This window comes from Leptonychotes weddellii, chromosome 4 (assembly GCF_054177405.1).
Source record: "Leptonychotes weddellii isolate Sample4059 chromosome 4, ASM5417740v2, whole genome shotgun sequence".
NCBI classification, from domain to species: Eukaryota; Metazoa; Chordata; class Mammalia; order Carnivora; family Phocidae; genus Leptonychotes; species Leptonychotes weddellii.
In genome coordinates this window covers 62,075,983-62,091,710 of record NC_138372.1, presented here as the reverse complement: position 1 = coordinate 62,091,710, position 15,728 = coordinate 62,075,983, and the positions used below count along the sequence as shown (strand labels likewise).

Genomic DNA, 15,728 nt, shown 5'->3' with positions numbered 1-15,728 from the left:
GTCTTCAGGCTACGCTTATGATACATTTGCATGACAAGGTTTTAATAAGATGAAAACACAAGCCCAACTAGGCAAAGGGCTTCTAGTAACATTTGGAAAAAAAAAAAAAAGAGTGGGGATTGAGATGTTTACGACTGAGCCAATAATGGCACGATTTAACTTTAACTAATGATAAAATAGCATTAAAACTTTCTCTATGGGTAATCCTCATTCAATTTCTTTTAAATGAAACATTATTTGCCTGCATTTTAAGTCCGTAAGTACTGATTGTTATTGGAGCTGTGTATTGGAGCTTCACAGAACAGTCCAAATTTAATTTGAACTGGGGATTGATTTCGTTTCCTTCAAAGGAAGATTTTTTTTTCCTTCCAAAATTGAGCTGGTGCATGACTTTGCAAGTTCATTTTGGTTTTCTCCTTGACACAATTGTAAGTGACAGGAGAACATTTATGTGTTTTGTCCTTAAGGGACATCACGACATTGCTAATGAAGCCACAAATGACTGGGAGCTATTCTTTGGCTTTAGAGATATGGATTCCCTATGATCTCATGTCATCGCTGACAGAAAAAGCACAAATAAACCAGGCTGCCCTATCTCCACTACACTAAACCACTGTATATTTAATAGATATAGAGTTTTATGCTTGAGATTTTCCAATTTACAACTACATAAATAAACTTTTATAGACAGGGATTAGGTAAGGGTGTGTTTTTGTGTATTCTGGGTGGTGCAGAAGTCATAAATGTTTCTATTTCCTTCTTTCTTCAGGCACATATACGAGTCCCTCATTAGCACTCGTCAGTGGCAACCATTCTAGAAAGACCTGCTCATAACCACTGACTGTCAAGTCCTTAATAGCAAAGCCTGGCTCTTCATTAACCAGTAAGCTTACTGATTTACCAAGAGATGTCTTTGCTTTTCTTGGAATTTTTTCATCCATGTCTCATCCTAGTGCCAACACCATTTCCAGAAAGTGAGACAATGATTTGTTTATGCTATTTCATATTACGCATGGTTTTCTCTGTGTTTTCAATGCATGTTTCAAAGGTTGCCTTGATCAGTCAAGGTGGATTTCCCAGAGATTTTTTTTTTTTCTCCCAACATGTCATGTAACAATAAGAGAGCTAGATACACCTTATGTAGTCTTAACAAGTCTGCAGTTTTGACTTAATTTGTTTCCCTCCCTTTTACCCCCTGAGGGTCCCACAGCAAATGAACCGTTCAGTAGCATAAAACAAGGGGAATTAGTTTAGATTTTAATAAAACACAGACCTCTTGTGGGCAGTATCTACACTGATGCTGAAAGCGTGCAGATTAAAATATTGTAGTGTCTTGATTGTCCTGACAACTCCCGATCATCCTCCTGAACCCCCATTGCCTGGGAAACCTCAACACCCACAGGGGTTCAGTTCTCAGCCTCATCAATGGTACTAATACCTCCGCTTCTTTATCTTTGTCTGTAAAATCTACACTACAGAGGCATGAATATACTTAGCTGTTTCTCAATACTTTTAGACTCAGGATTTAAGTTGGGTAGTCCCTCATATCTCTTTTAGGTAATGTGAGGGGGATAAAAAAAGAGGTGTGAGAAATGCTATTCTCACAGGCAAGAGGCTTATAGGTAGCATTTAAGGAAGTATATATATTTTTTGGAACAAAAAGATTTTGCAAGCTATGGAAACTTTTAGTCTTCATAACCTTTGTCCTGTTCTCTTGGGGATGGGTTTTGATGCCTTGAAAGGTATTATTCATTTATTTACAAATAGCTGATGATGGTATGCTTTGTGCTAGTTGCTAAGGATACACCTTATGGGGGGGGGCGGGCGGTTGAGGAAGGTATTCAGTAAGACTGAAAAGCTGTTTCTCCTATGAGGTCACATTTTAATGCTTTTTGGGGAAATGTTAGTTAGTGTCCTTACAAGTTTGGTTATCAAATAAATCCAAACTGGGTTAAGTGTCTAAATCTGGGCAGAATAATCAAACATTATTTTTCATAGGTGGAAGAAATGAGATGCTTAGCAATTACATAAGAGCAAAGTCCTTCCTAATTGTCTAAAGGATAAAAACTTGAACCCCAAAATTAGGCAGGTTAGTCACATGGAAAAAGTTAAGTTTTCAGACAATGTCTGTTCACCAGATAAAAACTGATGAATCACTCTTGATAAAATGAGCTTAGGGGATAAAAAGGCTAGATATCTGAACAAGAAAATTTCATTTTCCATGTAGTTAAGATGGGCTTATGGGCAGGAGATAAAACCCACAGAGGGCATTTTCAACATTAGATGAACACAAAATAGTTTTTTAGATCTTTAATTTAATTTAGAAATCAAGAAGACCGATGTATTATTTTATAATACCATGTCTTATATAACCTAATATTAATATATTTTTCTAGCTTCTGTGCAATAAAACAGAGTAGTTTTAATTAACAGGAAGTTAACACATAATGGAAGCAAAGAGAATTATCCAGGAGTTTCACACAAGACCTGATCTTTGTAAATAAGCCCAGAATTAAGACTACTTCTAGACCTCTGTGAATCAATGCTTCACTAGACCTCTTAATGGTCAACCCCCCGACTGGTCACTTGGCTTTTATGAATCCAGGGAATTGGATGAATCCAAATCTTAGAGGGTCTAATTTTAGGAGAAACAAAGCAGGATAAAAATATATTAAGGCAGGGAGAATTGAAGTTAAAACACAACCAAATGTGTTGGAAAAAAATTGGAAAGAAATATAACAAAATGTTAACAATGTTTTTCTTGGGGTGTTGGCATAAACAATGGCTTTTATTTTCTTCCTTGTATGTTTTGAAATTTATAAATCATCAACAATAGCACTTCTATTCTACCCAGAAAAAAAAAAAAGATCAATGACAAGTACAATCTAGTGGTTGAAATTACTGTTATATACAAAATGAGTACATTTTACCATTGGTAATGCCTTTGGCTATAGAGGAAAGATGATTTCCATAGAAGGATTACAATGTTTTATATCTAATTAGTTGGGAAAGCTTTAGGCAAAATCAGAACCACAGATCCTGGAAGCTGAATACAGTGAAGACTTAAGAGACACGAGGAAGAAAAGGTAAGATCAATGGAAGATCTTCCAGACAGTGAGAATCGTCAGTTAGAGAGTGGGTAAGAACATGAAGAATGTGAAAACAAGACAAAATGAACTTTATATGAAAGTGAATAATAAATGAGAAGAGATTAGGAAGTAAACTAGCCTTGAATCTGAAAGTAAAGACTCACGACAGGATTCTGTATTTTGAATGTCAAAATTAAGGAACTCCTTTGGGAAATAAGTCTATGGAATGAGCAAAATCAACCTTAGAGTCAGATTGATTTCTACTTGGAGGGGGTATCTGAGGGGGGCTTGAAGTCATTAGCATTGGGTCCGTTTTATTAACACCATTGCTTTCCCTTTACTTCCAAGAAAAAGCACATATGATGCTTTTACTCTTCATAATTCACTTGCTTAGTCAAATACTCATTGATTTTTCTGAATCTGTAGCCCATCTCTTGCAAAACATTCATTGACTTCATGGGACTAAATAATAAGTATTGGTTGATGTTAATGTACATACATGCAATAAAACTGTCAACTTAGTCATCTTCCTGGTATACCTGAGTATATAAGAAAAGCATCATTAGACAGTGAGGCAGCACCGTCTGAGAGGTAGTGCACATAATGGAAAGAGGATGCCCTTTGACCTCAGATAGACATAGGTTCAAGTCCCGGCTCTGCTATTTTCTCCTTGCTAAATTTGATCAAATTAAATTTTTGAGCCTCATTTCTTTATCTTTAAACCAGGGACATTACCTTCTTCCTATATATAAGTTTTGTGAGGATTTAATGAGATATACATAAATTAAAGCATATGACAGAATGCCACACATGCAATAAACTCTCAACCCATGGTAGCTATGATTATCACTGCTATCAGCATACTCACAGTTTACTTTCACAACCTAATGCAAATCAGAGTTTCAAGAACAGTATCTAATTTTAATTTTCTTTGTGTGAATCAAGTTTTGGATTATTAATATAAATGATCTCATTTTTTCCTTAGATGGCAAATGTTAACTCATAGAACGAATTCAGGGACTTATCTTCTGTATTCTCAAATCTTTCCCTATCAATGTCAATGGTATTAGTTTTCTCTTCCTCAATTGGTTCATTTTGGGGCTGGTCAGAAACCCAAAGAGAGCAGGTGATGGGCCAGCAGGGACAGCTGAGGAGCCTGAGTCCTCAGGGAGAGAATGTGTATGCTTGATGAGCTCTGAGACCCTGGATTTCTGTTTTGGGTAGATGGGGTTACTCAGGAAGCTTTATGCCCAAGGCCAACATTTGAGTTCAACAAGTTCAAAGACTTGAACTCAGCTACAATAGCTCTAGTTCTTCCTGAGGGGAATGAATTCTTTCTACCCACGATGGAATCTTCACTATTGCAATGTGAGAGGGGAGCCTCATAGTCCAGGTAAGCTTGGGATTTTGGTGGGATGTCTATTCTCTAGTGGGCATGGAAGAGTGAAAGACCTGTTTGTTGGGATTTACCTGGCTTTCACTGTGAATGAACCAGCCCCTTCATCTGACTACTCCTTTGCTTTGTTTTTAGTGGTCAAATAGCTCATTCCATAGACCCTGGATAATATAAATACAGGACCATTGGTTATTTGGCCTTGAGAAGAACTACATATCCAAGCTCTATTCATTATTAAAATCCCCATCTTGGATCCCACCTCTTCCATCATAAATCCATCATGTAAATTCCTACAGAATTTATAATTTATAATACTGAGATGAACACACACATATATTTTTTGTGATGATAGTGTTTATTTTGTATATGTTGATTTCACTTTTATAAATAAACTGCAGAAAGCAGGGGTCACACTTTATACTCTTTTTATACTCTTTGTTGTGAACAGTTGTGGAGATATTAGAGACCCCCCAATAAAATTAGTTAAATAACTTAAAAAAAAAGAGGTTTCTAAACATCTAGTCAGTGAGACTAAAATAATACATTTAGCTTGTACTTTTTTTTGTGATTTTAAAGTTTCTAGTGAATATGAATAGGCTTCATTTTAAACTAACCCTTTCATTCTTGAGATGATGGAATCAGTGTGCAAGAGGAAGGGGCAGACAGGTTGAAGGAAAGCCTGAGAGCAGAATGTGGATTTGGTGCCTGTTAGAATTTGCTAGACATTTTTGTTGCTTCTAAGTTTTTCTTAAAAATCAGCCTTCATTTTTGAAACTCCTTTATTTATTTCTTCAAATTTTATATAAAAAATTTTAGTTAGATCATTGCTAATTGTTCAAGATCATTCAGAAAATTCAGTTGGAGGTTTGGGACTAGAATTCAAAAATGCTATCCCAGCCATATATTTTTCACCATGACACTTACCTGATATGCTGGTTATAGGGAATAGACATTATCCATTCATGTTTCTTACATTACCATAGCAATCAAAGTTTATTTATAGCATAAAGACCCCAGAAAAATTATGCTGGAATATTTTAGCATAAAACAATTTAAAATTTCTGAAGTATTACACTAAAGCATTGTCTTAATAGCTAGTATTATCCCTTCCACCATAACTATTACTTGCCTTTCTTTTTTTTGTTTTTTAAGATTGTTATTTATTTATTTGACACAGAGAGACACAGCAAGAGAGGGAACACAAGCAGGGGGAGTGGGAGAGGGAGAAGCAGGCTCCCCACTGAGCAGGAAGCCCGATGTGGGGCTCGATCCCAGGACCCTGGGATCATGACCTGAGCCAAAGGCAGACGCTTAACGACTGAGCTACCCAGGTGCCTCATGCCTTACTTTCAATATTATAGTGGTGTGATCTTTTTCAAGATTATATTAAGACAATAATATTTGTGTGATCATTATTCAAGCCTATATTGAGATCTACTGTATTTACTGGGTATATTTTGAAAATAGGAAAATGAAAGAACTATTCAAACCAACATATGAGTAAAAGTCATGATGGGGAATGGTATCTATTATTTTTCCAATAGATTGCCTATTATTAATACCTATTATTTAAAAGATACATCATTACTTCTACTTTGTCAAATATTGCCTGTTTAAATGATTTTAACACTAAGTATCACTATGAACTAAATATTATAATAGTATATTGTTAATTAAAAAAAAGATTCTAACTTCAGTTTAGGTCTTACTTCTTATTCAAATCAATAGTCTTTAAATGGCTCAGCAGGTAACTTGTTTAAAACTTGTAATTAACCGTTTTCTACCTTTGGTTATTAAAATAAAAATATATTGCCATAATCAATGATGGCATTTGTAAGAAATATATAAATTATGTAAAATAAACCATATCCCTGTATGTGTTAAAAGATCAGTTGCACATATTTATATTTTCAAAGTTATCTTTAGAAATAGGATAGTGATCAGTTGCATTTTGGAGATGAGAAAACTAGGTCAGAGAGCAGTTACTGACCCAGAATTGAACCTAGGTGTTCCAAGGTTCTATAAACCATACAGTGGTGTTATTTATTTTCTTTTCTGTGTTCTGTTCCTTTCAGTCCTGAGACAGGGGGATGATAGATTTTAGAAACACGCTTTTGCTCATGGAGGAGGGAGAAAGCCAAGGACTTGTTCTGACCAACTAGCACGATGGTTAAGTTTATTAGAAGAGAAGGACGGATATTTGTGGAAACACAGACTCCTGGCAAATCTACTGGAGAGATGAAGTCATTAGCCAGATATAGGCTCATTAAGCTCTAATGGTGATCATAATCATCCATTTGTGATTTGGAAGAATGGTGCCTCCATCCCTTTGAAAGGTTTTTGTTTTGTAGATCCCTTTTTATTCTGCTTCCTGAAACTCTATGCCAATTGATGTTTGCATGTTTCTGAAACGGCTATGAGTCTTCTAATTGATTCTCCCGCTCCATTGTGCTGCTGAGCTGGCAGGCACCAGCTTTCAGGTCACTTTCCACGTCCCACCACCTAGGGCTAGCCAGGGACCCATTCAAAGGGCAACGGGATGCCAATTATTTCCCTTCCTGGCATTTACATGAAAGGTAGAATATATCTCGTTTAGGAGAAAGGCTGAAAAGAGGGAATTGGGAGTTTGCTTCCCTTAGTAATTCCCACAACCACCAAGTTTCTGGACTAAAGGAAAATGAAGAAGCTGAAACCAAGTGAGGAGGCAGAATAAAAGCCCTTTAGTTAATCAGTAAATTTAGTGTTTACTAGGTGCTAGGCAATATTCCAGATGTTTTGCATCTACTCAATTGTTTATACCGTGCCACAGCTCTTGGAAGTGAGTACTATTATTTCTCCCACTTTGTAGATAAGAAAATCGAAGCCCACCGTGTCATAGCCAGTAAATGGCAGAACCGCAATTTGAATTTAGGTTGGCTCGGAAGCCGAGTCTTCTCACCATTTCACTATAGGTGATATCAGAGATCCCGTATGTACCTTCATATAGTTTCGATACCTTCTAGAAATAAACAATTATTTAACAAGCAGGAAAGCAAATGATGACTGATTTAGAGAAACAAAAATACGAGGCCATCCTCTATAAATTCCTTTACCACATACTTCCTCATCTGGCTTTGCCCGTGGTAGAGGTGGCCTTAATGGGATGTTTTGTACCTCCTGCTACTTCTACAAAGGAATGCATCCCAATACTTTTGGGCTTCACGTATGCAAATAACGGCTCGAATCGCTTTCCAATCGACTATGTGATTCGTGATGTTCTGGCATACCCCAGGGCAGGTGCCTCTTAAGATCATGAGAAGACGTCTATAAAAAAATTGAGGTAGGTAGCCAGCCTTAAGCAACACACTGTACACAACCTGACACTGAAAGAGCCAACCTGCAGATGCAGTTTATTGTTCCCACAGCACAACCCAGTCTCCAACAGATGGATGAAAAACAACACATTTACACAATGCTGGAATTCATACTATAATTGAATCCATAATGTCATATTTTGAAATTAATCATTTACCTTATGAATCTATGTAGGCTCCATACTCTTCAGAACTAGTTGTGTGGTTTAGAGTGAGTTGTCTGAGACCTAGAAGGAAGACAAACCCACAGTTCAAATTCAGCATGAAAAGAATATCAATAGGATTGAAGACACATTTTCAATGTGCATCAAATATTGCTTTGAGTCAGATGCAAATTATAAAGGCATTTACTAGTTAGGCGTTTCAGAGAAGATAGAATTTAGATGACGTGGGATATCTGTGTTGGTGTCCCTGTGCTTTAAGAATCAGCTCAGACAAAAACACGGATGGGTCTAAAATGTTCCTGGAACTGAGCAGTGTAACTGAACCCAGGAGGCAAGAGCAGGCTGCCCACCCCCCCACCTGAGGGCATGGGTTAATACAAAGATCAATTGCGCTCTTATCTTGTTAGTCATTAGACAGCCCAGTGATGCCACCTGCTTACTTTCAATGTGAAAGTACGGGCCAGCGATTGCAAAGCTGCCACCATTGCTTGGGATCCCCCTTTCTTTCTGCTCTGGTGATACGAGGGAAGAGGCCAGAGTCAGACACTTAGAAGCCGAGCATCTGTTCCTTCAGTAAGCACGGATGTGAGCGAGGGCAAATCAGAAAGCAAGTCTTTACCCAGGGAAGGGAGGGTGCGTGGTTTCCTCTTCGATGATTATACCACAATGTGAGGAGGTCATAAAGTTAATATTAATGTGAACGCAAGAAACATTTTAAATGGAAAAAATAAAATGGCTCAGAGGATTTTTCTTCTTTTTTTAGGTAACCGTATCCCTCAGATCTGACATGGCCGTGTATTAAAAACACACAGAGTACACAAACTTTGTGTGTTTGCTTGAATGGTCTTCGGGGACCATGGCCTGTTTTTCAGTTGTCAGTTATTCTTTTCCAAAAGCATAAGGAAAGGTTTACCTGGCTCACTTTAGTATCAGTTGACAATGATTAAAATTTCAAAAGAAACATTACACATGTCCTAAAGCAAAGAAAGTGCCTGCTCACCATTCGTAGACAGGGAAGAAACTTTATTTTTTTATATTGGTAATGGGATCTTTTTCCTCAGAAGCCAGTGTCTACTTCTCTGAGCCTCTGCAAACGGCAGCTGTAAATGGGCCTCCTGACTGTTTTCTCACCCCTGACACTAACTACACTCAGCCGACATCACACGTGTGAGGGGAAGGCTCCACACCATTCCGCCTTTGTAGCAGATAAGTATTCATTTCTCTCTTAATAAAATGAGTATGTTTAATTTACCTTGTACATACTTTATGGAAGGCATATTTATTATTTATCAATTATTACTATCCAAGCAGAATTTATTTTACTACGAGTAATTGCTTTCTCTCTCTCTCTGTTGAGCATGCCTATTCCAGTCAAAAACATTTTGCAAGGAGTGAAATGCTAACTTAGAGAAACGGTGAGATGTAGCAGTTAGCTACAGTTTCTCAAAGTGCTGAGATGGTAAATCCAACTCGTGGCCTGTTAAGTACTGCTCTCTCTTATGTTTACTTTAGGCTCTAAAAATCAAGGTACTATATGAAGGTTCTGAATACTTAAAATTCATTCCTAATGCAGCAGTGTGTAAATGGATGGATTTTCCATCAAGTGAGTCATACCTGCAAGAGAAAATCAAGCAGTGTCTCCAGCCTAAAACAGACATAGTTTAATCAAGGGACCAGACCAAGAAATGAGTGCCTATTAAAAAAGCATTATTTAGTGAATTTTTAAACAATAGAATTCCAAGATGGGCTAACTATAATGCATTTTGGAGGCTAGATGAGGTATTAGTTGTTTCCTGAATGTAAAGGGACTTATTAATATCATTTGTATCCTTGATGAAAGTATGTTGTGAAGAAGATGGTTCTCTTATGGTTTTATATGTATAAATTACTAAAAAGAGAGCAAAAGAGTAAGTTTTTGGAGACTGGTAATTTTTAGTTTTTCAACAAACTGTAAGTTTGATGGGAAACGGAGCAGGATTTTTAAAAAAGTGTTTTATGAACACAAAGGCTTTGATGAGATGGCTGAGGGACGCTGCAAAGCTTGACCTTAAAATGGTTGATGAAAAACGGACATACACCCTTCTTCCATGTGACCTTGCATCAAAATGACGGTCCTTGGATGCAGTTCAACCAAGTCTAATATTGAATTTTTGTCCCTAGCACCATGGTTTATGATGAGGGTCCCACATAGCTATAAGGGCTCTACAATGAGTAACAAAGGAAAGTATGCTAGGTAAACTCATTTCCAGGCTTCATACTGTCCTTGGTTATGTCCACTTACAGATGAGCATAATATCTTAGACCCCCATGGTTGAAAAAGCTAAAGGAATAAAGTAGCACGTAAGGTTTTTTTTCTTGCCAATTTCTTCGTCTCATGGTTAGCTAATAGACATGAAATTAACATAGAAATAATGGACATCTGATTATGTAATTTTGTAAAAGAAAGATATTTTCATCTGTAATAAAAAGGCTCATTTTAGGGCGCCTGGCTGGCTCAGTCGGTGGAGCATGCGACTCTTGATCTCAGGGTTCTAAGTTCAAGCCCCACTTTGGGTGTAGAGATTACTTAAAAATAAAATCTCTTTAAAAAAAAAAAGAAGCTTATCTTGTAGGATGAATTAATATTGGCTATCAAACTATCCTATGTTTAAGAGATCAAAGGTAACTGAGTAATTGTTGATAACTGTAGTATTGAGTACAGTTTTTGAATGGACAGCCAGACTTCTATTTTTTTAATAGGCATTTATATTTGAAAATGCATGGTTCAAAAATTTTCAATGTTTTCTTGACAGTTTAGGCACATGGTTTAAAATTTCAATGCATACCATATTGGATAATTTAGAAAGTTACAGAAATAGAATTAATTTTATATATGTCTTTTACATACAGAACATACATATTAACTTTGTGAGCAAACCTATTGAGGGCAGCATTAACCAGGTGTGGTCAAATGTACAAAATAAAGTATTTTTGCTAAAGTTTGAGAATGCCTTCTATATATATCAGAAGGGGTCTTGCTAGTCACCCTGGAATACAACATTTATTACAGTTGTTGAATAAAAATTTCCCTCTTCTTTAAGAAGAGTTACTCTTTGTGTACTTTCTTTAAATTTTGAAGTCAGTTTCTTTGGGAAAATTTCCAATTTGAAAACAATAGCGTTTAAAGAACTCTGACATCTGAGTAATTCTTATCTGTGCAGTAGTAAAAAAATGCAAGGCCAGGACTTTACCAGTCAATTGAGAATGAGTATTCTTTAAACCATACTTTAGAGGGAAATCTATGAGATTCAAGAAGAAATAAATTCCAAGTAATATGAAAGCAACATTTTGATCATCAAGATGCAAATGAAGAAACTATAATTCTGAGTATATACTGAGAAGGGAGTATATAATTCAATATGAAAAAAAGCTCAAAAATGAAAAGAAGCCAGTTGAGAGAAAAAGTGCATCCAATGCTATCTTATCTAGAGAAAAAAGGGCAATGAAATGAATTTAAGTAAACTAGAGGGAAATTTCTAGTCTTATCTTTTTTTTTTGCCTTTTACAATTAAATAAGGCAAAATTATTTTGAGAAGTTTTGAGGAAACTCCACAGCCTTAATATTTTGTTATTGAAAGAGGTCCTGTCTTTTCCGTGGCCTCTGCTGAACTATGATGATTGACTCTTAAAACTCTTAACTAACTGTACCTTGTATTTCAGAAGCAAGTGTAATCGTTAGGGAAGATCAGCTCTGCCGCTTTCTCTGTTCCGCTGCATGATGTAGGCTGAGGAGGCTTTTGAGGTCACAACTAATATTATCATTTCCCTAATTTAAACAACAGCAACAACTCTGAATACTCTGAGTGGAATGGAGCTTTCATAGACGCAAGACTGGCCTCTTAATTGGAGCCTCATATTCCAGGATGGGGACATTAGACAGTAGGCAATCAATTGGGAAGGGCTGAGGATGTTTGAGCAAGGGAGTGAATTAACCAGAAATCCAATTTAAGTAGATGAAGTGTGTGTACTATAGATCAGAGCAAGGACAGAAAACGGATTTATCCAATAATTAACCCAACAAATACTTTGAACGGTGTTTAACATTTGATAGTACTATTTTAATAATGATATTCTATATTAATAATATAGTATGTTCATACTATAATAATATTCAATAGTAGTAGTACTAAGTTTAATAAATAGTTCTTTTTGGTACGATTAGATACTGAGGATACAGAGGTGAACTAGTTGGTCAAGGTCTCTATTTTCACAGACAGAAAACATCACACAATTGAGAGAGAAGGAGGGAGGGAGGAGAGAAACCTGTGTTTTAAGCGTGTCTAATTTTAGAAGAATGCTCTTTTTATGTTAAGCTGAGTCTAAAGCTGTGAAGATTGGATAGTAGGCTATTGTTATAGTCCAGACAAGTAAGAGATTAATGAGAACCTAGACTAGGTAGAAGCTGTGGGAATTAAAAGGAAGAAAAAATGCAAGAGGTATTTCAGAGACAATCAATAGAAATTGGCAACCGCTGAGATGTGCAGTACAAGAGAGGGATGAGACATAGATGAATTAGAAACGTGGAGCCTCACTGAAGAAATCGGGATGCTGTTAAGAGAAATACAGATGTCAAAAGACCCAAGTAGTTTGATGGGGTAATGGTGGATTCGGGTGTGGTACCTTGTGTTTTCTGTGTCAAAAAGTCTCATGGAGGTGACAATAAGTAGCTGGGACTGTAAGATTATAAATTAGGGGAGAAACTAGCACAAGACAGTTGGGTGTCATTCTGATGGATAGTTAAAGCTGTGGTATTGTCTATAATCCTCAAAGGTAATGGAAGAGTGGGGCCTCCATTGAAGTGGGGGTTCTGGGAAATGATGTCATTAGAGGGAAGGGAGAGAGGTAAGGCAAGTAGAAATAATACCAGTTAAATACTGATTCCTACGTGATCAACACGGCTCTGAGCACTCTACGGGAGGTCAGTTCACTTCATTTTCACAACGACCCCTAGAGAGCAGATTTTGTTATTAACCCTACTTCATAAATTAGGAAATGGGACTACAGAGAGGTTGCTGAGGCCACACAGCTCATAGGAGATAAGAGTCTCAGAGGCCCTGTCCTTAACACTAGGCTGGAGTGCCTCTTAGGTGGAACAAAGGATTATGAAAAGAGGGTTGCTCTTTACTAAAACAGATATCCTACAGATTAAATTTAAGTGGTTAGGTTAGGAAAGCGTAGTGCTGAACTTGAGAGGTAAAGCAACATGCATGAGAAACAAGAGCACAGAGAGGGCTTCCATATTAAGCAAATGATGACATGCAAAATAGTTTTGTTAACACTTTCGACAGGTGTTGTGAGGACAAGTTCAGGATTCTGTGAAAGTCTATACGTGGGGGGTCCTAACCTATTATTTGGGAGGTACAGGGGGTTGCTATCAGAGAAGTCTACCTTGAGAAAGTGACATTTCACATCTGGAAGGGCATTCCAGATGTGAGGGCCCTTCGGCAGGAGGAACTTACAGGATTCAAGGAATAAAGAAATCTGGGGCAAAGATAAGGGAGAGGAGGCCCTAAGGATTCTGGACTTTATCCTAAGAGTAGTGGAAAGGTATTGAAGGAGATTAAGCAGGAGAGTGACAAATTAAGGTGCAGAGAGTTTAAGGAAACTGGCGGAGATCATACAGCTGCTAACTGAGCCCCAAGGAAACCCAGATCATGCCAGCTCCAAGGTCCTCCCTCTCACAAAACTCAATTACTGTCCAGAGCTGGGTGGCAAAATGTTTAACAATCAGATCCCTGGGGGGAAAGCAATGATTTGCAGCATTTTTTGATATTAGTGGTGTAATTGCCATTGTGGATTTTAAACTACTCATGTGTCCCAAGTTACCAGTGCAGAACTGGGAAGAGATGCTCCCTATCACATCATGTTATGATATTTTTAACATTCAAATGCAATAAGTGGCAACACCCTCAAGAACATAGAGAACAGTGCAATGTACTGCAATAATTAGGAAGTGATGAGTTCTGTGTATTTATTGACTTTGTTTTTAATATAACATATTTAAATCAAAATGTATACAATTAATTTTTAATAGTGGCTCTCTGGGGGAACAGACAGCCTGCCAAAGTCCTGAAAACTTAATAATAGGATCTCCTGAGCAGGTGCAAGCTGGCACCACCTCAAAGAACCATGTGTTACGTGCAGGTTTTTATTATTGGTTCCTGGACTCTTAGATAAAATCTCACTCATGTCTTTGTACTTATTGTGTGGATCATTGAGCATATTCAATGAGAAGAAGGCATTTTTTTTCCCCAAGAAGGAGTAGAAGAGAGGAACTTGGGGGAGGCAGGCCTGTGCAATGTCCTCCATGGGGATACCAGGTAACTGATAGCAAACATTTCTGATCCATTTTTTTCACCTTTGCTTTCAAACAGTTAGGAGAGCAAGATTCTGGTTTCAAATACAAATTTAAAACTGTTGCACTGAAGCTAAACTTATATTCTCTGTATCCATTATCATTCAGTCCTATGATTGTCATGCAACCTCCTCTTTAGGAAAATCACTGGACCCTAAAATAAAATGTTCAGAAACATGCAAATGAAAATGGCTCAAACTCTCAGACTTTGGCAGTGTTACTTGAGTGCTGTGGCCTCAGAAGGGACAATCATAATATTTTTCTGGCTGTCTTGTCTTGATTTATAATTTGAATCTCCATAAATGATAATAGAGAGGGCAATTATCAAAGAAATGGAAAGGGCAATTATCATTAAATTGAAAACACATCACACATCCAACAGGATGAATGACTGAGCTAAAAACAGATTTTGTGAATCTTGCAACTGTTCCAAAAGAACCTAATGGAAGCAACTTCATCTCCCCACCTCCTCCAATTAACCAGATGACTTTGGATATATTTTCCTTTTTTTTTTTTCCCTTTGGATGATAACACAAGGCCTGTTAAACTAATCTGCCTGAATACTGACACTACTTAGGAGATGTAAATTTATGAGACTAAACCAGTTGCTGTTTGCCTAGTGTGAAAAAAAGCTTTCCTTTTTTTTGTAAAAACAGTAGAGAAAAATTAGTTCCCTTGTTTGTACATTTGTGATTCCAGGAGACTGCAGACGCCCGTCTCATCTGCCCTTAACCCTTGCAATGAATCTTTTTAAGTGAGACAACACGGTGTTTTTGTTCATGAGGTTAAATAATAGACTAGACAGTGAAATTCCCCTAAAGGGCTTTTGTCTTGTTTGGATAAATTGAGCAAATTATTATCAGTATTATCAGTATTAGTGATCACTACTATAAATACGGAAGCAAGAGGTAAATGTTTAGGCATGCCTTTTGTGGAGAATTCTTACCATTTGGATTTACTGTTTTAAAGAGTGGAATTAGAGACATGCTCTGGAAGGGGTAAAGCGTGGAAGGAAGAAAAAACAGAACAAAAATTCCTTTTCGTTAGCACATCTGTATAGTAAAAATAGTGGTGGCATGAACGTCAATATCTGCCCATATGAAGCCTTATATAAATCTGATCAGATCATGATAGGGAATAACAAGGGTTCCCCCTTTCATGTTAAGCTCTGGCTTGCTTATCTTTGTAATATATGGATTATGAAGAAACTAAACATGGAACGGAAATGCTCAGATGAATTTAATTTATATTTATTTCATCTGGGTTTCTGCTTTCCGCATATTGGTTCTTGACAGAACCACTGGTCCTTGACCTGCCATTGTTAATGCTTAA

The 15,728-nt window shown here is 37.1% G+C and overlaps 1 long non-coding RNA gene across 1 annotated transcript in view; it reads right to left on the bottom strand.

Annotated features, from left to right (window-relative positions):
• LOC145721298 (uncharacterized) overlaps positions 1–15,728 on the bottom strand; it is a 294,764-nt gene that overhangs the window by 161,564 nt on the left and 117,472 nt on the right. Inside the window, exon 3 of the long non-coding RNA XR_014144926.1 lies at positions 7,997–8,065. This is a non-coding gene — a long non-coding RNA (uncharacterized LOC145721298). The remainder of the gene's footprint in view (positions 1–7,996; positions 8,066–15,728) is intronic.